At 32.0% G+C, this 18,294-nt stretch overlaps 1 long non-coding RNA gene across 1 annotated transcript; it reads right to left on the reverse strand.

Annotated features, from left to right (window-relative positions):
- Nucleotides 1–13,065: 13,065 nt before the first annotated feature.
- LOC107938724 (uncharacterized) lies at nt 13,066–16,377 on the reverse strand. The gene is made up of 6 exons (XR_001694959.2): nt 15,963–16,377; nt 15,728–15,864; nt 15,506–15,625; nt 15,144–15,223; nt 14,227–14,482; nt 13,066–13,247 (listed from the first exon to the last, which is right to left on the reverse strand). It is a non-coding gene; the product is annotated as an uncharacterized lncRNA (long non-coding RNA).
- Between the last annotated feature and the right edge of the window lie 1,917 nt (nt 16,378–18,294).

An 18,294-nucleotide genomic window follows, 5' to 3' on the forward strand; every position in this document is an offset into this window, starting at 1 on the left:
AAAAAAACATTAACAGTGTTTTTGGTTGAAGGTAATGGCTAAGCCATTACATGCCTATTACCAGCCTATTCTTCAGGCCCACTTAAATTGGCGTTTGGTTCAATGGAATACCCTATTACGGGTGTATTCCATTCCAAGCTTAAGCTGAGATTTTTGGGGATTTTTATTCCGTTCCCTCTTCACCGTTTAGCTATTCGTTGCTTGAACAACCTTATTCTACCCTTACCAAAATTTCACCTCAAAAACACTCTCAATTGGCAGCCATTTCACATACTCTTCGACTCCGGCATTCCTCCCCTTCATCCAAGGTCAGGTAAACATTTTTACATCTTCTTCCTTCACATCATCTTCTTTCTTCTTCACTACTAAATGCTTGATAAATTATTTACTTATACATAAGCAAATATATTTTTAAATAGACTTATCCTATTTATTAATATGTATTGTTCATTTTTTCTTTAACAATTTGTTATTGTTTCCTCTTCTTATTTGGCTTGTTTGATTGCTTCCTCACCCAGAGTTGAGCATTTTGTATTCATTGAATCACTGTAAGTTCTTTGGCAATTAAATTCTTTGATTTTGTTTTACTATTATTGAAATTAGTATTGGAGAAATATGACCCTTTTACTACGATTTGAAGATATGTAACACTTTAATATCTTGCAGTAATGGCTCGTCTGCCTTTAATAGCACAAAATGAGAGGCGTAAAAGAATTGGTCTTGCTATTACAATATGGTTTCAAATGTGTATAGTTGCGAGTTGGTTCTTAGTTGCATTGGGTACCATTCATAGCCTACATACTTATAGACCAAGGGTTAGATCCTATATTTTAGATTTTTATGCAAAATGAGATTATGTGAAAAGACTTGTATATGCTAGTGACGAGACGTGTATTGAACAAGTTAGGATGAATAGAACTGCCTTTTTTAAACTATGTGAGATGTTACAAACTTTAGGGGAATTAAAGTCATCAAGGAACATGCTTGTTGATGAGCAAGTGACAATGTTTTTACATATCATTTCTCATCACCTTAAAAATCGAGTTATCAAGCATCACTTTAATAGGTCCGGGGAAACTATTAGCAAATCATTTCACAATGTTTTAAATCCTGTCATATGCTTACAAAATGTGTTATTTAAAAAGGCAGATCCAATTATAGCTAATTCTACAGACCCAAGGTGGAAATGGTTTAAGGTATTGGAGTGATTTCTATATATAGCTCGTATATAATTTAGTACATTTGGATTTAAATATAGTATTCTAACTTGAGATTTTATACATGTGATGTAGAATTGCTTAGGTGCTTTAAATGGAACCCACATCAAGATTAGGGTTCCAACAGTTGATAAACCTAGATATCGAACGCGAAAAGATGACATAACAACAAATATGTTAGGTGTTTGTACACCTGATATGCAATTTGTTTATGTTCTTCCTGGTTGGGAAGGTTCTGATGTTGATGGACGAGTTCTTCGAGATGCCATTAGTAGGAAACATGGACTAAAAATTCCTTATGGTAAAATGCAAAAATTAGAGGAATTGGAATTAATTTTTAAGATCATACTTTTTTGGGAAATTAACTATAACAAATAGTTTCTTTTTATAGGTTGTTATTATCTTGTTGATGCTGGATACACAAATTGTGAAGGATTTCTTGCACCTTTTAGAGGACAAAGATATCATTTGAATGAGTGGCGTCAGGGTTACCAACCAAGTACTCCGGGAGAATTTTCAATATGAAACATGCTTCAGCGCGTAATGTTATTGAAAGATGTTTTGGGTTATTAAAACTTAGATGGGGAATACTTAGGAGTCAATCATTTTATCCTGTAAGGGTCCACAATAGAATTATTATTGCATGTTGTTTGCTCCATAATTTTATTCGAACCTGTATGAGTTTAGATCCTATTGAAGAGGAGTTGGGAGAAGGATTACCTAGTAATGTGATAGATGACGATGAACCAAATATCATAAATATTCATCCGTCGGATGCATGAGCTACTTGGAGGATGGAACTAGCCAACCAAATGTTCGATGAGTGGCAAGCATCTAGAAATTAGTTAGGTTTAGGGTAAAAATAGTAAATGTTTAAGTTGTTTATGTTATTTCATATATCTAGTTTATGAAACTTTGGTGGTGTTTGAATTTTTTTTTTGTATTGTACTAGACTTGTTGAATGATAATTTATTTTCTTTTGATTCATCATGTGTTATAATTTTATAAAGTGTTGACCTTTTGATGCATAATATTGAACTTAATTTCCATTTGCGTTTTTTCTTAAGATAGTTATGTCAAGTTTTTCCCAATCAAGTGTTTCTTCCTAAAGTTCTCGATGAACCAAAAGGAAATGGGTTCCAGAAGAAGATGCTGCGTTGGTTGCTTGTATGGTCGACTTGCACAATGCCGAAACCTTTAATGCAGATACGGGATTCAAAGCTGGCTATTTAAATGAGTTAGAAAAAATGTTAGAAAAAGTTTTACCCAATGCCATGTTGAAGGCTAAACCTAATCTTGAATCGAGGATTAGGACATTGAAAAGGGAATGGTCAATCGTTTATGACATGCTTAGTGGAAAAAACAATAGCGGCTTTGGTTGGGATGAGCATAGGCAGCTTGTTGTTGTTGAAGATGCAGTGTGGAACTCATATATAAATGTAAGAATTATTTTAATTCTTTATTAGCTTATTTTGACAAAACTTATATCTAATATGAATTTCTCATTTTTATAGAGTCATAAAGAAGCAGCTCAATTCAGACATTGGAGTTTCCCTTATTATGACCAACTTACTGCCATCTATGCAAAAGATCGAGCCACTAGAAAAGATGCTCAAACAGCTGCTGATATTATTGAAAAAATAAATGCTGAGGATGTAGCTGCTACAAATACTCATGAAGAAAGAAACGATTTCCATGGATCTGAAGCTGATGTTTCTTTGGATGACATGGATCTTTCAGCTACACAACTGCAACTAGAACCGCAACCAGCTAGAAACCAAGGTGATTCTGCATTTTCAAAGAAGAAAAAAAAGATTTCTGATGCAAGTGATTTTTCTACTTCATTTAATGATGCTGCCGCTTTATTGACAGAAAATATACGGGCCGTTGGCCTTGAAATCAGTAAGAGTATTGCATCTGAAGTGGTAATTCAACAAAAGTTAGAAATGACCATTCAAGAAAGTGCTCTGAAATTATATCCAACATTATGTGAAGTAGAAGGTTTAACTGAGGATGAATGCTATCGAGCATTGAGAAAAATTCCAGATTATCTAGCGCAAATGCTCATTTTCTTTAGTTTACATTCTGCTATGCAATTGGAATGGGTCAGAAGATTTCTTGTTGACCATTAAAAATCTTGGTTGTGTTATTTTGGTAACTTTTTGTGTTTGTAATATTTGGATGGTATAATGACATGATAGAATGTCATTACAATGATGTAACTTTTTGATGTTGTAAAATTTTAAAACATATGGATTATGACATATAAACTAATGAAATCACGTGACTTTTTGTTAATATATGAATATTATATTTGGATGTGAAATATAATTCTCAAGTTATTTATTACTTTTTTAGCAATAAGTTATTTCTTACTTCTAATATTTAATTATTTTTTTATTGTAGAATAATTAAATTATTTATTTCAGTAATGATATTTTAGCACATTAAATATGTATTGCAATTTAAAAATAATAAAGTAGATTATATATATTTTTATAGTATTATATATTTTGATTTTTTAATTCATATAATAATAATTATATTAAGAATGTTATTAAATTATATTTTTTATTAAATTATATTTAATAATAATTATGTTGAAATATGGTTAAACTATTAATTATTTTTATTAAATTATTTTCAATAATAATCTTATTAAAATTTAATAACAATAACAATAATCATCTACCTTCAAAAAAATTTTGCTAAGGGTATTCTGGTCATTTTAGTTTTTTTTCCTTATGCTATTACAACATCGTTCCATTTAACCAAACACAAGAATACTATTACAGTTCTATTCCATTCTTTTCAACCAAACAGTTGAATTACTTATTACAACTCTATTCCATTACAGCTCTATTCTATTACTATAACGACCCTAACCCGTATCCGTCGCCGGAACAGGGTTACAAGATGTTACCGAAGTTTATAGAATAATTACACATAATTTCAAAAATTTTCCTATGTTCATAACAAAACTGTCTACCTGAGTCATAGTCATTAAATTATTTATATCTTGAGCTACAGAACTCCAAATTGAGAACCGCTAATTTTTTCTAAAACTAGACTCACATATCTTTTTACCATAAAAATTTCAGAATTTTTGGTCTAGCCAATAAGTACAGTTTATTCTTTAAATTCAACCTTGTTTCACTGTCTAACAGTCCTGACCCCTCTTCAGAAAAAAAATTATTATCTCTTAATACAAGATTCGAATGATGTTCTTGTTCATTTTTTTTTGAAAATAGACTCATCAAGGATTCTAAGTATATAAATTATAACTCATAATTATTTTTGTACAATTGTTAATGATTTTATCAATTAAGAACAGGAGATTTCAAAATCATCCTGACTCTGTCTTACACAAATTCAAATATCTCTTAATATGAAATTCTTTTGCTTACAAAGTTTTCTTTATATGAAACAATACTCAATAGACTTTAATTTCATATTTAATTCAACCTCTAATTCAATTTTCACAATTTTTGGTTGATTTTTAAAGTCAGACTACAACTATTATGTAAGACTATTTTAGTGCAAAATATTAATGACTAAGTTTAAAACACCTTTATTTCCTTTCACTACAATATTTCCTATCACTTCCTTTTATTTTCCTTCACTATCATATTATGTACATAGTTTCTCATGTAAGAAAACTCTACTTTAACATCACAAATACCTATTACATAATATCATATATCCTTAATTAATATACCATATGGCACATCAATATGCATATTTTTCCTTACCATACTTATACTATTTCATCCATGTGTGTATGAGAACCATTTATAACCTTATGAACTCGTATGTTTATATATATATCATTGCTAGCCATACTAATGGCTAACTTCCAAACATTGTGTAACATTTATTATTTCACTAATTTAGCTATACATGCTGTTTTCAAAATAAGTAAATCATTATACCAAATTTGACAATATGATAGTGTGATGAAGTCTCCAACCCTTCTTCCACTTCTTTCGAGCTTTCAAGCACTATAAGACAAGGAAAATAAAACCTAATAAGCATATTTATCCTTAGTAAGTTTATATAACATGAATCAAACATACCAATCATATTTAATATTTAAATCATATAAAAGCATAATTTCCATTCATTTTGGTTATTTGCCTATTCATAAACATTTCAATCAAACACATTAGTAACAAACATACCAATAGGCATAGATGAGCTCATCATGCTATTGTCTCATTCCATCTCATATTTCGCATGTTTTGTTTTACTATCTCATCCGTTGAATCATTGGAATTATCGATGGATTTTCTAGTAGTACACACAAAGTGTACATTTTTATACTTCGTCAATTCATATCCAGGATTTAGCCCTTAGGATGTTAAATCATCAAGCACTCTCTCGAGTTACATATCAAGTAACTGTAGCAAATCAAGATTACCATTTTAGGGAAAATCCTATTCACCTTGAGTTACCATAGTGAATCAGGAACAAATCCTATCAACTTTATATATTTCTAGTGAATCAGGAATAAATCCTATTCATTTTAATTTCTTTTAATGAATCAGGAATAAATCCTATTCACTTTTAATTCTCGAGAAGGCTTTTGTCAGATTTTTCCATCCCAACTCAATCTATTTCTGCAACACATGCAGAACCTCATATATTTCGGGAAATTTCCATTATCCATCGATCACTAATATTCAAACGGAATTTCACCCATTTATTAATTTCCAAATATGTATCATTTCTTTCATTTCACATCTATATAATTCATATATTCAATTTCATACATCATATACAATAAAATACAACATTTAAATTAACATATTTACTTACTCATTCAAGTTATACGAACTTACCTCGATAGCAACTTGTAATCGAAATTATTTTAATCCGATATCTTTTCTTTTCCACGATCACTTTCCTTTTTCGATCTTTCCGGGTCAATTGAACTTGAAATCTTAAACCCTAATTTCTCCCTTTTCTTTCTTTCCCTTTTTCCTTTCTTTGTTTCTCCCCTGTTTTTTTCGTTTCTATTCTATTTTTCCTTTTTTTTTCTTTCCTTTGTTTCTTTTGCTTATTTATTTAGTTTATGTTTATTATATTTTAGTTATATTATTATATTATAATATCTATAATAAATAAATACATATATGTATTACAAATGTACATATGTATTTATTACACATTTACATTATTATTACCACACAATTGTCATAATTTAATTTATTTTATTTACTTTATTTAATTAATATAATATAATAATATAATAATATTTACTTAAATTATAAGTAAATATATAATAATTACTAATATATGTATATTACGTATACACATGGAAATTATTTTTACCACACACATGTCAATTTATGGTATAATTTCTTATTTAGTCCCTTGAATTTTCTCTATTCTATAATTCAACTTTTACCCTATGTTCAATCTAGTCCTTCCACTCAATTGCTCTTAATTTAACAAATTCACCTATCCAAAACCTAATTAACCACACAACTAACTTCGTAAATATTTATTAAAAATATTTACGAATCCAGTTTACAGGAATAGAGTCCCGAAAATGCATTTTTTTTCAATTAACTACAAAATCAATAAAATCTTCTTATCAAAATTTTGATGCAACCTTTCTATCATAATATAGACCATGCCATAATTTTAAAATAAAATTTTCTTTTTAGCTCGGATTTGTGGTCACGAAAACACTGTTCCGATTTCACTAAAAATAGGCTGTTACAACTCTCCCCCCTTTTAAGAATTTCGTCCTCGAAAATCTTACCAGTAAAGAGGTTTGGGTATTGTTTCCTCATTGTCTCCTCCGGTTCCCATGTCGCTTCCTCAATCTCGTGCTTTTGCCACAATACTTTCACCAAATTTATTTTTTTATTTCTAAGCTCCTTTGTTTCCCGTGCCAATATCTTGACCGGTTCTTCACTGTAAGTCATATCCGGTTGAATCTCCACTTCCGCCGGAGAAATAACATGTGAAGGATCTGACCGATATCGTCGCAGCATAGACACATGAAAAACATTATGGATTCTATCAAGTTCCGGTGGTAATGCTAATCAATAAGCGACCGGTCTAATTCTTTCTATAATCTCATATGGTTCGATAAATCTTGGACTCAATTTACCCTTTCGACCAAATCGGAGAACCTTTTTCCAAGGAGACACTTTCAAAAATACCTTGTTACCGGCCTGAAATTCAATCTCTTTTCATTTAAGATCGGCATATGATTTTTGACGATCAGAAGCTGCTTTTAAACTATCCCGAATAACCTTTACTTTTTCTTCCATTTCCCGGATGAAATCAACCCCATGTATCTTCTTTTCACTGAGCTCTGTCCAATATAACGGTGTTCTACATTTTCTACCATACAAAGCTTCATACGAAGCCATTTTAATACTGAACTGATAACTATTATTGTAAGCAAATTAAATCAAAGGTAGATAACTCTCCCAATTACCTTCAAACTCTAATATACAACATCGGAGCATATCTTCGAATACTTGAATTACACGCTCAGATTGACCATCTGTCTGAGGATGAAATGCAATGCTGAAATACAACTGAGTACCCAAGGCTTCTTGTAATTTTTTCCAGAAACGAGACGTAAATCGGGGATCTCTATCCGATATAATGGAGACCGGCACTCCATGTAGCCTGACAATCTCAGATATGTACAGTTCAGCCAGTTTATCTAAAGAATAATCCATACGTACCGGAATAAAGTGCGCTAACTTTATCAATCGGTCAACAATCACCCAAATAGCATCTTTTTTCCTCAGAGACAACGGTAACCCCGATACAAAATCCATAGTGATTCTTTCCCATTTCCATTTCGGTATAGTAATTGGCTAAAGTAACCCCGAAGGTACCTGATGTTCAGCTTTAACTTGCTGACATATTAAACACATTGATACAAACTCAGAGATATCACGTTACATTCCCGACCACCAGTATATCTTTTTCAGATCATTATACATTTTATTACTCCCCGGATGTACAAACATAGTACCGCTGTGAGCCTCGTATAGAATCTTCTGTATGAGCTCTGAATTCTGAGGTACACATACCCTACCTCTGAATAACATACAACCATCAATCCCAACCTGAAATTCAAAATCAGTACCTGACTCACACTGTGCCCGTTTAACCTGTAACTTCTCATCATTCTTCTAAGCTTCACATATTTGCTGTAGAAATGTCGGTTTAGCTCTCAATTCAGCTAGGATTAAACCATCATCAGTCAGTGACAACCAGGTATTCATAGCTCGTAAAACAAACAGAGATTTCCGGCTCAAGGCATCAGCTACAACATTAGCCTTACTTGGATGGTAATCAATAGTCAAATCATAATCCTTTATCATTTCAAGCCACCTGCGCTGTCTCAAATTCAAATCTTTCTGCGTCGTCAAATATTTTAAGCTTTTATGATCAGTATAAATATAAGAGTTCTCACCGTACAAGTAATGTCGCCATATCTTCAGCGCAAATACAATAGCAGCTAATTCAAGATCATGTACTGGGTAATTTCTTTTATGTGATTTAAGTTGTCTTAAAGCTTAGGCTATTATTTTACCTTCTTGCATCAAGACACAACCTAAACCATTTAATGAGGCATCACTATAAATAACAAATTCCTTACCCAGTTCAGGCTGCACTAATACAAGTGCTTTCGTTAGTAGATCTTTCAATCGGTTGAAACTCTGCTGACATTCATCAGTCCACTCGAACTTTACATCTTTTTGCAATAATCGAGTCATCGGAGAAGCTATCATAGAGAATCCCTGTACAAATCTCCGATAATAACCAGCTAAACCCAAGAAACTTCTAATTTCAAATACATTCTTCGGCGGACTCCAATTGACAATAGCTGAGATTTTCCTTGGATCTACCCTGATGCCTTCGGCGGATACAATATGTCCAAGAAAACCCACTTCTTGAAGCCAAAATTCACATTATTGAATTTAGCATATAACTGTTTCTCTCGCAGAATTTGCAACACAATTCTTAAATGTTCTGCGTGTTCTTCTTCATCCTGAGAATAAACCAAAATATCATCAATGAATACTACCACAAATCTGTCTAAGTACGGTTTGAATATCCGATTCATCAAATCCATGCATACTGTAGGTGCATTAGTTAACCCAAACGGCATAACCGGAAACTCATAATGCCCGTACCTGGTTCTGAAGGCTATTTTTGGCACATCTGACTCCTTTACACATAACTGATAATAACCTGATCGAAGATCAATCTTTGAAAACACTGTAGCACCTTTCAGCTGATCAAACAAGTCTTCAAGTCATCAATCTGAGGCAACGGGTACTTATTCTTTACTGTGACTTTGTTGAGCTGCCTGTAATCAATACACAGTCTCAAAGATCCATATTTTTTCTTTACAAATAAAACTGGAGCACCCCAAGGTGATTGGCTAAGTCGAGTAAAACTTCTGTCAATCAATTCTTGCAGTTGTGCTTTTAACTCTTTCAACTCAGTTGGAGCCATCCGGTAAGGTGCGATAGATATTCGAGTTAGATACTTTTGAAATCATATTTGACAACCTGTCTGAATTATTAAATTGAATATGGAGCAATTCACCATTTTGACATTTTAACACAATATATTTCTGTTTGCAATTCACTACTGCATCATGTTGGGTTAACCAATCCATACCCAAGATTGCATCAAATTCATCAAAAGGTAATAACATTAAATCAGCCAGAAAGCAATACCCATTTACCATCAGTGGACAATTTTTGCAAATTTTATCCACCATCACATTTTGACCCAAGGGATTCGAGACTTTTACCCCAATTTCAGTGAATTCCACAGGTAAGTTTTTATCAAATACTAATTTCATGCATATATATGAATGTGTAGAACCAGGATCAATCAATGCAATAATATTAGTGTCAAGTAAAAAAAATATACCGGTAATAACGTCTGGTGCGGATGCCTCCTCTCTAGCACGTATAGCATATGTTCGGGCGAGAGTTCGTACCCCTGATTTTGCTGTTTAATCTTTTGTAGCGCTACGGCTACCGCTAACATTTCTGGATTGTCTGGGTGGTTTTCCCCTCGAGACTGGATTATTCAGCTTTGGAGTCTGATCAACATCTTTTTCAACTCTTTCTGGACAATCTTTGATAAAATGATTAAATGAACAACATCCATAACATGCTCCACCTTTAAAATGACATTCTCCAAAATGAAATTTATTGCAATGTTTGCATTTTGATTTCGAATTGCCAAACACTACCAACACTAGTTATTGAAGGAGATGAAAATCTCTGGTTGGAGCATTGAGAGCCCCGCTCTCTATCAGAATATCCCACAGAAGTAGTGGAACGATCCTGATATTTCTTGGATTTCTTAGATACAAATGACTGTGCCTTACCGATAAATCTCTTCCCAGAAACCCAAATTTCTTTTTCAGCTTATTTTTTTTCTTTATTTAATTCTATGCTTTCTTGGCCCAGTTAGCTAATACAACAAATTCTCTCAATTCACGAATTTCAACCAACAATTTAATATTTTCGTTCAACCCTTCTTCAAAGTGTTTGCACATTTCAGCCTCGGTTTGAACCCCTTCTTTTGCATATTGACTTAACCGAACAAATTCTCATTCATACTCTGATATAGTCTTATTCCCCTGTTTGAGCTCCAAAAATTCTTTTCTTTTCTGGTCTAGAAATCTTTGGCTAATATATTTTTTCCTGAATTCTGTTTGGAAAAACTCCCAAGTAATATTTTCTTTTGGAACAACTGATGTTATAGTTTTCCACCAATGATAGGCTGTATCTTTCAATAAAGAAACTGCACATTTCAGGCACTCGGCTGGTGTACAAGATAATTCATCAAATATTCGGATAGTATTCTCCAGCCAAAACTCAGCTTTTTCCGCATCATCATCTGTAGTAGCTCTGAATTCTTCAGCCCCATATTTTCTAATTTTATCAACTGGAGCTTTACCAATTCTGAAAGACTCAGTGCCCTGTGGCATATCAGGAACATGTCGAAAAACAGGTGGGGGAGGTTGCTGAACAGCAAGATTCAGATTTGTTCTTATCTACTGTGTAAACCATTCATTCATCATTTCAAAGAAGCTGCTTTAGCTTGATCACCTAGGCCTTCAGACTCAGGCCTTCTACTACTAGATTCAGCTCGATATCCAGAAGCTTGAGCTGTACTCTCAGCGTCCTCAGGTTCAATTCTTGCTCTGTTGGAGGACATTTACTATAAGAAAACCACATTTTAAATGGTCAAGAGATATCACACAATCAAATATAAATAATGACATGTATAGCTAATCCCATATTTGCTACGTTAGTTCGAGAACTGGCTAAACCGTAGCTCTGATACCAATAAATGTAACACCCCTAACCCGTATCCGTCACCGGAACAGGGTTACCATAAAATTTTCAGAAGTTTATAGAATAATTACACATAATTTCAAAAATTTTCCTATGTTCATAACAAAACTGTCCATCTGAGTCATAATCATTAAATTATTTATATCTTTAGCTACAGAATTCCAAATTGAGAACCTCTAATTTTCTTGAAACTAGACTCACATATCTTTTTACCATAAAATTTTCAGAATTTTTGGTCCAGCAAATAAGTACAGTTTATTCTTTAAATTCACCATTTTCTCACTATCTAACAGTCCTAACCCCTCTTCACAAAAATTTTATTATCTCTTAGTACAAAAATTTTCATGCAACCTTTCTATCATAATATAGACCATGCCATAATTTTAAAATAAAATTTGCTTTTTAGCTCGGATTTGTGGTCACGAAACCACTGTTCCGATTTCACTGAAAATAGGTTGTTACAATTACAGCTCTATTCAATTACAACCCTATTCCATTACAGCCAACCAAACGTACTGTAAGGATGTGGATTCGAGAGGAGGAGGAGGAAAATAATTGAAGAATTATAATACTAAGAAATTGTTACAAATGATGGTTTTGCTAAAACATAAAGGAAGTGCAAATGCTTTGTTCAAATACTAACTATATGTTTGGTTCACTGTAATAGAATAGGGCTATAATTGAATAGAGCTGTAATGGAATAGAGTTGTAATGGAATAGAGCTGTAATCAGTAATTCAATTGTTTGGTTGAATGAAATTGAATAGAGCTGTAATAGAATTCTTGTGTTTAGTTGAATGGAATAAATGTTGTAATAGTATAAGGAAAAAGGCTTAAATGACCAAAGTACCATTAGCAAAATTTTTGTATACATATGATTATTATTATTAAATTTTAATAAGATTATTGTTAAATATATTTTAATAAAAATAAATAATTTAATCATATTTTAACATAATTTTATTAAATACAATTTAATAAAAATATATAATTTAATAGCATTCTTAATATAAAATTATTTTTAAGAATATTTCAATGCCTAATATATTTGCCTAGCCTCTCACATGTTCTCTTAGGTCATAATCGCCAATATAAAAATGAGTTTAACATACAATATAATAATCCTCTAATAACATTTTATTTTAATAGTCAATTTTAATGGAAAACATATTTTTTATATTTTCTTTTATCCATTATAATAACATGATAACAACAATTAATTATAAGGTATACTCTTTAATAAATTAATTATTTATAGCAATCTTTTGATGAAATAAAAACCTTCAAATTTTATATAAAAATTACTAAATTTTAGTAACATTAGTTCTTTTCATATGTGAAATAAAAAATCAAAACTCATAGCCTTTGAAATAAAAAATTTTCAATTCAGTCCCTTTAGAAAGAATAAAATTACAAATTGATCTATGGTAAAATTGCACTTTAGCCCCTCAAAATATTAAAAATATGTTTAGTACCTTTAAAAAAGATGGAATTATAAATTAATATATGATAAAATTACATTTTGATCTCAAAATTAATATATGGTAAAATTACATCTATTACACTGGTTGGGTGGCAGCCAATGATACTTCTCCATTAGAGTAGAGATAAAGATATGCTGTCATACTGGTCGGAACAACTATAGTCATCCATGTAGCGCACTGAAATTACAACAATTGTAGAGGGAGTTATTTTGTTTAAGGAAAATTACCAAGTACTATTAGCAACAATTGTACCAGTAGACCATCAAGCTTTATGTAGATATTTCAAGATAAAATGGAAAACTAAGAAAACAAAAGATAAAAATGGAACAATTCTTTCAATGCTGAATGTGCTTGCAGAAGAATCAGCCTTACACAAATTATACACAATAACCCAAATTGTAACCATACAACTTTATTCAAAATTTAGGTTTAAAAGTATGCATAGTTAATCTTCTCTTAAACTCAAACAGCTCTACCTTGCTACTTATACTACCATTTAAAGAAGATTAATTTTCAGAGTATCTAGATAATCATGTTAATTTTCTCTTAAACTGAAATATATATCTTTCTAACGGGATTGGCTAAATTCACTTAAATCCAGATTATGGCTAACATCAGATTTGTCATACATGGTATAACACCAAGAAGTCATAACCAAATGAAAGCAACAAAGAATTTTAGAATGAAACAAAAGTTACACACACATATCTTTCTAACACAATTGGTTAAATTCTTTTGGATCCAGAATACAGTAAACATCAGATTGGTTGTATGTAATATGGCACCAACAAACCAAAACATGCAGGGTTCATCTACTGTTTCAATGTCCCAGGCCCTCTAACTTAATCAAATTTGCAAACTCCATAAAAGGGGTCATAATACAATTAGGTACGAAAAAAGGTTTGTAGAAAACAGAACCTCAAGCTACAAGACTCCAAACATTTAACTAGGAAAGAAGCTTGAAATTATTGCCTTAAAAGCTAACAGTCTATAACCTTTCCCACCCATCAAATTGCAAAGATCAGTCTGACAGCACAACCATATAAGTCTATCACAGCACAATAGATCCTTAGGAACCGTGCAAATAATATAATGGTAAGTGATATTAAACATAAAGTCATCAAAGCAATAATCTGAGAGTAAGTGAATAACATACCAAATTTGATGAGGTCCTCCTTTACTGTGTTTCAATGTTGTAATTGCTCTCAAATGGGAGCGAGTAAATAGAATTGGCAATTGTTGTGACTGGTGAAGTCTGTAAGAGTTGATCAAGATAAGGCATATCAGCAGTGCCAAAATATTTCCAGGGCTGGCCATTCATTTTTGCTTCCATATCTTCAACAAGTAAAGCAGCTGCTCCTACCTCTAAGAAATTATGTGCACTCATGTCTTGCACATACGCAGAGTGGTTACTGTTTGTTGAATATAGAACATTTCAAATGTTAAATTTGTTTTAGAAGCAATAGAACACATGGAAGAACAGTATTAATAGCTAGAACATACCAGAGACTTAGAATACCTATAAGGGAAGAAGTAATAAAGCCAATATGAACTATTTGAACACTTAATAAGCAGATGCAAATTGCAAAATCAATTAACTTTCAGTAAAATGTGACATGCAACAATAGGCAAATTGATAATTAACTGTAAAATAATTATACACCTGACAACAATTATTATTTATAAAAACCATGCATTATTTTTTTCTTTGCAATATCATATTCCATTCAAGTGTTTAATAATTTAATTTACTTCTGTTGTCGTCTCTATAAAATTTCTAGACATCAAAACACAAATTATGGGTGTTTCTAAAATAAGTTACACAAGATTATTCCATTGCATAAATATGGTGTCAATACACTGTCTCGTATGGATGAAGCATTCTAAGCTTTCAAAACATCAACAACTGGTGCAACAAATTTAACATCACACTATCATTTATCAGAAATAGGCATTACCTCACAATCACTTAAAATTTGTAACTCTAATCTATTTAGCACCCAAACAAGTTCATAAACCCATTTCTCTCTAAAATACATTATGGTATATAAGTACACTATGCAAATAAATTACCTGCGTTCTCTCTCTACAATTGTATGCTCTAAAATAACAATTTAAGACTGGCCAGTTGTTGAGGGTGTTGCCAGATAGTCCTGTCATTGTTAAATGTAAGTTCTGGTATTGTAAGGTCCAAATACAAATTCCACAGGTGAGACAAAAAGATCTGATGCTAATATATATATGTATATACGCAATTTCTAGGAAAAAAAATATAGAGTACGTGAATCATAATATTATAAAATTCAAAAACAAATTCCACAGGTGAAGCAAAGGGATGATATCATAGTCACTCAAAGGGCATCAAGGCCATAGGTATCTAATTTGGAGCCGCATATGTCAAAAGATTCAACTATGCACATTGAGACAGAATTTACCTCTGCACAAATTTTGCCAACAGTAGAAATGGTTTCAACAGGATACAATCCACGAATGACCATTGCAGGCTTTCCAGCAACATTACACTTGTAGAGGGCAGCCTTTTGAAATAAGAACACCTGCAAGGAAAAAGGAAATTAATTGGCAGCAAAGTTATAACAAATTGCCATAAACGCACAAACCCCCCCAAGAAAAAAGATAAAATGAAAATTTAAACTTACCAAAACAAAAGAAACCCCAAATCAAGAGAAAAATCCAAAGGGAAATCACTGATCCACTGATAGAGCAATTAGTGAATAGAAAAATATTGTAGTCTTTGTATATACAATCCCAACCTGAAATTGAAATCCCTTGCTATCTACAAAAAGAAAAAAAATCATGATGTTCATCTACAAAAAATCAAGGAAGAGAAAAAGAAAGAAAAAATTATAGGGGATTTGTAAAATGAATGTTAACTTCAAGAGCCTTGAGAGAATCCTTGAACGATTTCCTTATCTCCCTTATCTCTATTTTCTTTTTCCTTTTCTTGGCCAAAAACTTTGTAATTGATTCAAAGCTCAAAATCAAAAACTCTATCGTGGGATGAGAATAATCGAGCGGAAATGAGGAGACAAGGATGGAGGTGTGGTGGCTTGAGGTGTTTGCTGAGGGAGAGTGGTGAAGGGCAAGAATGGGAGGTTATGTTTTTTTCTTTATTCAGTGGAGGCTTTGCATTGCTATTCTTTGGTTCTGGTGGAGAATGGCTATTATGGGAGAGGATGGAATGGGGGATGAATGGGATTTCGTTGAATAAAGGATTCAATGAACCAAACTAATGAATAACTGTTTATCTTTGCATCAACCAGGAACCGTTTAGTTATTCATGCCAATCAAACATGCTGTAAACAACTGATATAAGATGAATTAATGAGACCCTAATTGAAAAATTGATTGGTAAATGTTAATAATAATAATGTCATGTAGAGAGGATAAACTATTTTTAGTGTAAGTCCTCTAAAGGATTTTTTTTTGTAATATATTGATAATTGTGTTAAATTTATAAATTTGGAATTAATGGCATTTTTATAAGGTTCATTACAAAACATCATATGTTTAAGAAATAAGTAGTTGGGTAATGATTTTTTATAATAATGCTAATATGTTTTAAGGCTGAAATAAAAAGGGACTTAATTGTAAAACATGATATTTGCTTAAAATTATATGAGATAATTATATGCTTATGAATTGGTACATAAAATTAGGATTAAAGGATGTTTGGAGATAATTTGGTATATGGATTGATATGGTTAAAGTTGACAAGTAAATAGGGGCTGAAAAGGGGTAAAATATGAAGGACTAAGGTGGTAAATTAACCCTGGCATAAAATAAAACATCAAATGACATTTTGGTATCGATATCAAGCTCATAGTATCGATAATCTGAAGGAAATATCGATACATTGGACAAGGTATCGATACATAAGGTATTTTTCTTGAATTTTTCAATTTCGAAACTCAAAACAGTATCAATACAACATAGGGGCATTGATACCTAAGCCCATGTATTGATATTTTAGTGCTAGTATCGATACTTTAGGCCTTGTTCTGCATATATGTAACAACCCTAACCCATATCCATTACCGGAATAGGGTTACGGAGCATTACCATAAAAACGTAACTTAAAATTATTCATTTCAAAAACATTTCGTAAATCATATCATAGTCCAATCAAACACATGCATATTGTCCCTTATTCGAGCCCTCAAGGCTTTATAAACACTTTAAAAATGATTTGGGACTAAATCAGAAACATATGAAACCTTAAGGAAAAACTTAGAAAAATTTAAATTGCAGGGGTCACACGGCCGTATGGCTAGGTCTTGTGACTCACACAGCTGAGACAAATGTCCGTATTTTAGGTTGTGTAACTGTCTGACTTACTACCCTTTGAAACTTACAAGGGACACACGACCGTATTGTATGGCCATGTGTTACACACGACTGAGACACATGCTCGTGTTTTAGGCCATGTGGACAAAAAATATGCCAAATTCAAGCCATTTATTTCACCCAATTCAAGTACACACCTACAAGTCATTTGCACAGAGAATCAAGCATTAAAACATACCTAAAACATGCATAATAAGACCAATTCGAATGACCAAATCTCATTCAACCAATATGCCATATAAGGCACCTCAAAAGGAAGAATTCAACTTAACCAAACATATGCATAATTGGTCACCTTGCTAACATTTTATAACATACCATAATTGACTTATACCATGTCAATATAACTTACCATTTGAACCATTATTCTCATGCATCTCAAACACACATATACCTAAACTTATATATATTTTATCATAACTCATCCATATATATTTAGTTTCATTCCATACCAAGTTATACCATAATCAACCACATTGAACTACACCAACATATACCCAATTGGTCATTTTTCATACAAACATAATTAACTAAATTTCATATTCAAGCATACCTTAATTAACCATGTTGCAAACATGACAAACTTACCTCTTTGGTCATAAAATCATGCATCAAGTTAACAATATTAACACCAACCATCAAGATACCATAAGTACATTAACCATAATGATACTTATACATACCAAAATAACCACTAGATTATTTATACACAAATCCACCTATACATGCTATTATAACCTTGATTAAGACATAAGAATCTACCAATATAATCACTGGATAGTGTGATAGATCTCAGATGAGCTTCCAACCCGATCGAGCTTCCAATAATCTGTAAAGTAAGAGAAAGACAACTACATAA

The sequence above is a fragment of the Gossypium hirsutum genome, chromosome A12 (genome assembly GCF_007990345.1).
Source record: "Gossypium hirsutum isolate 1008001.06 chromosome A12, Gossypium_hirsutum_v2.1, whole genome shotgun sequence".
NCBI classification, from domain to species: domain Eukaryota; kingdom Viridiplantae; phylum Streptophyta; class Magnoliopsida; order Malvales; family Malvaceae; genus Gossypium; species Gossypium hirsutum.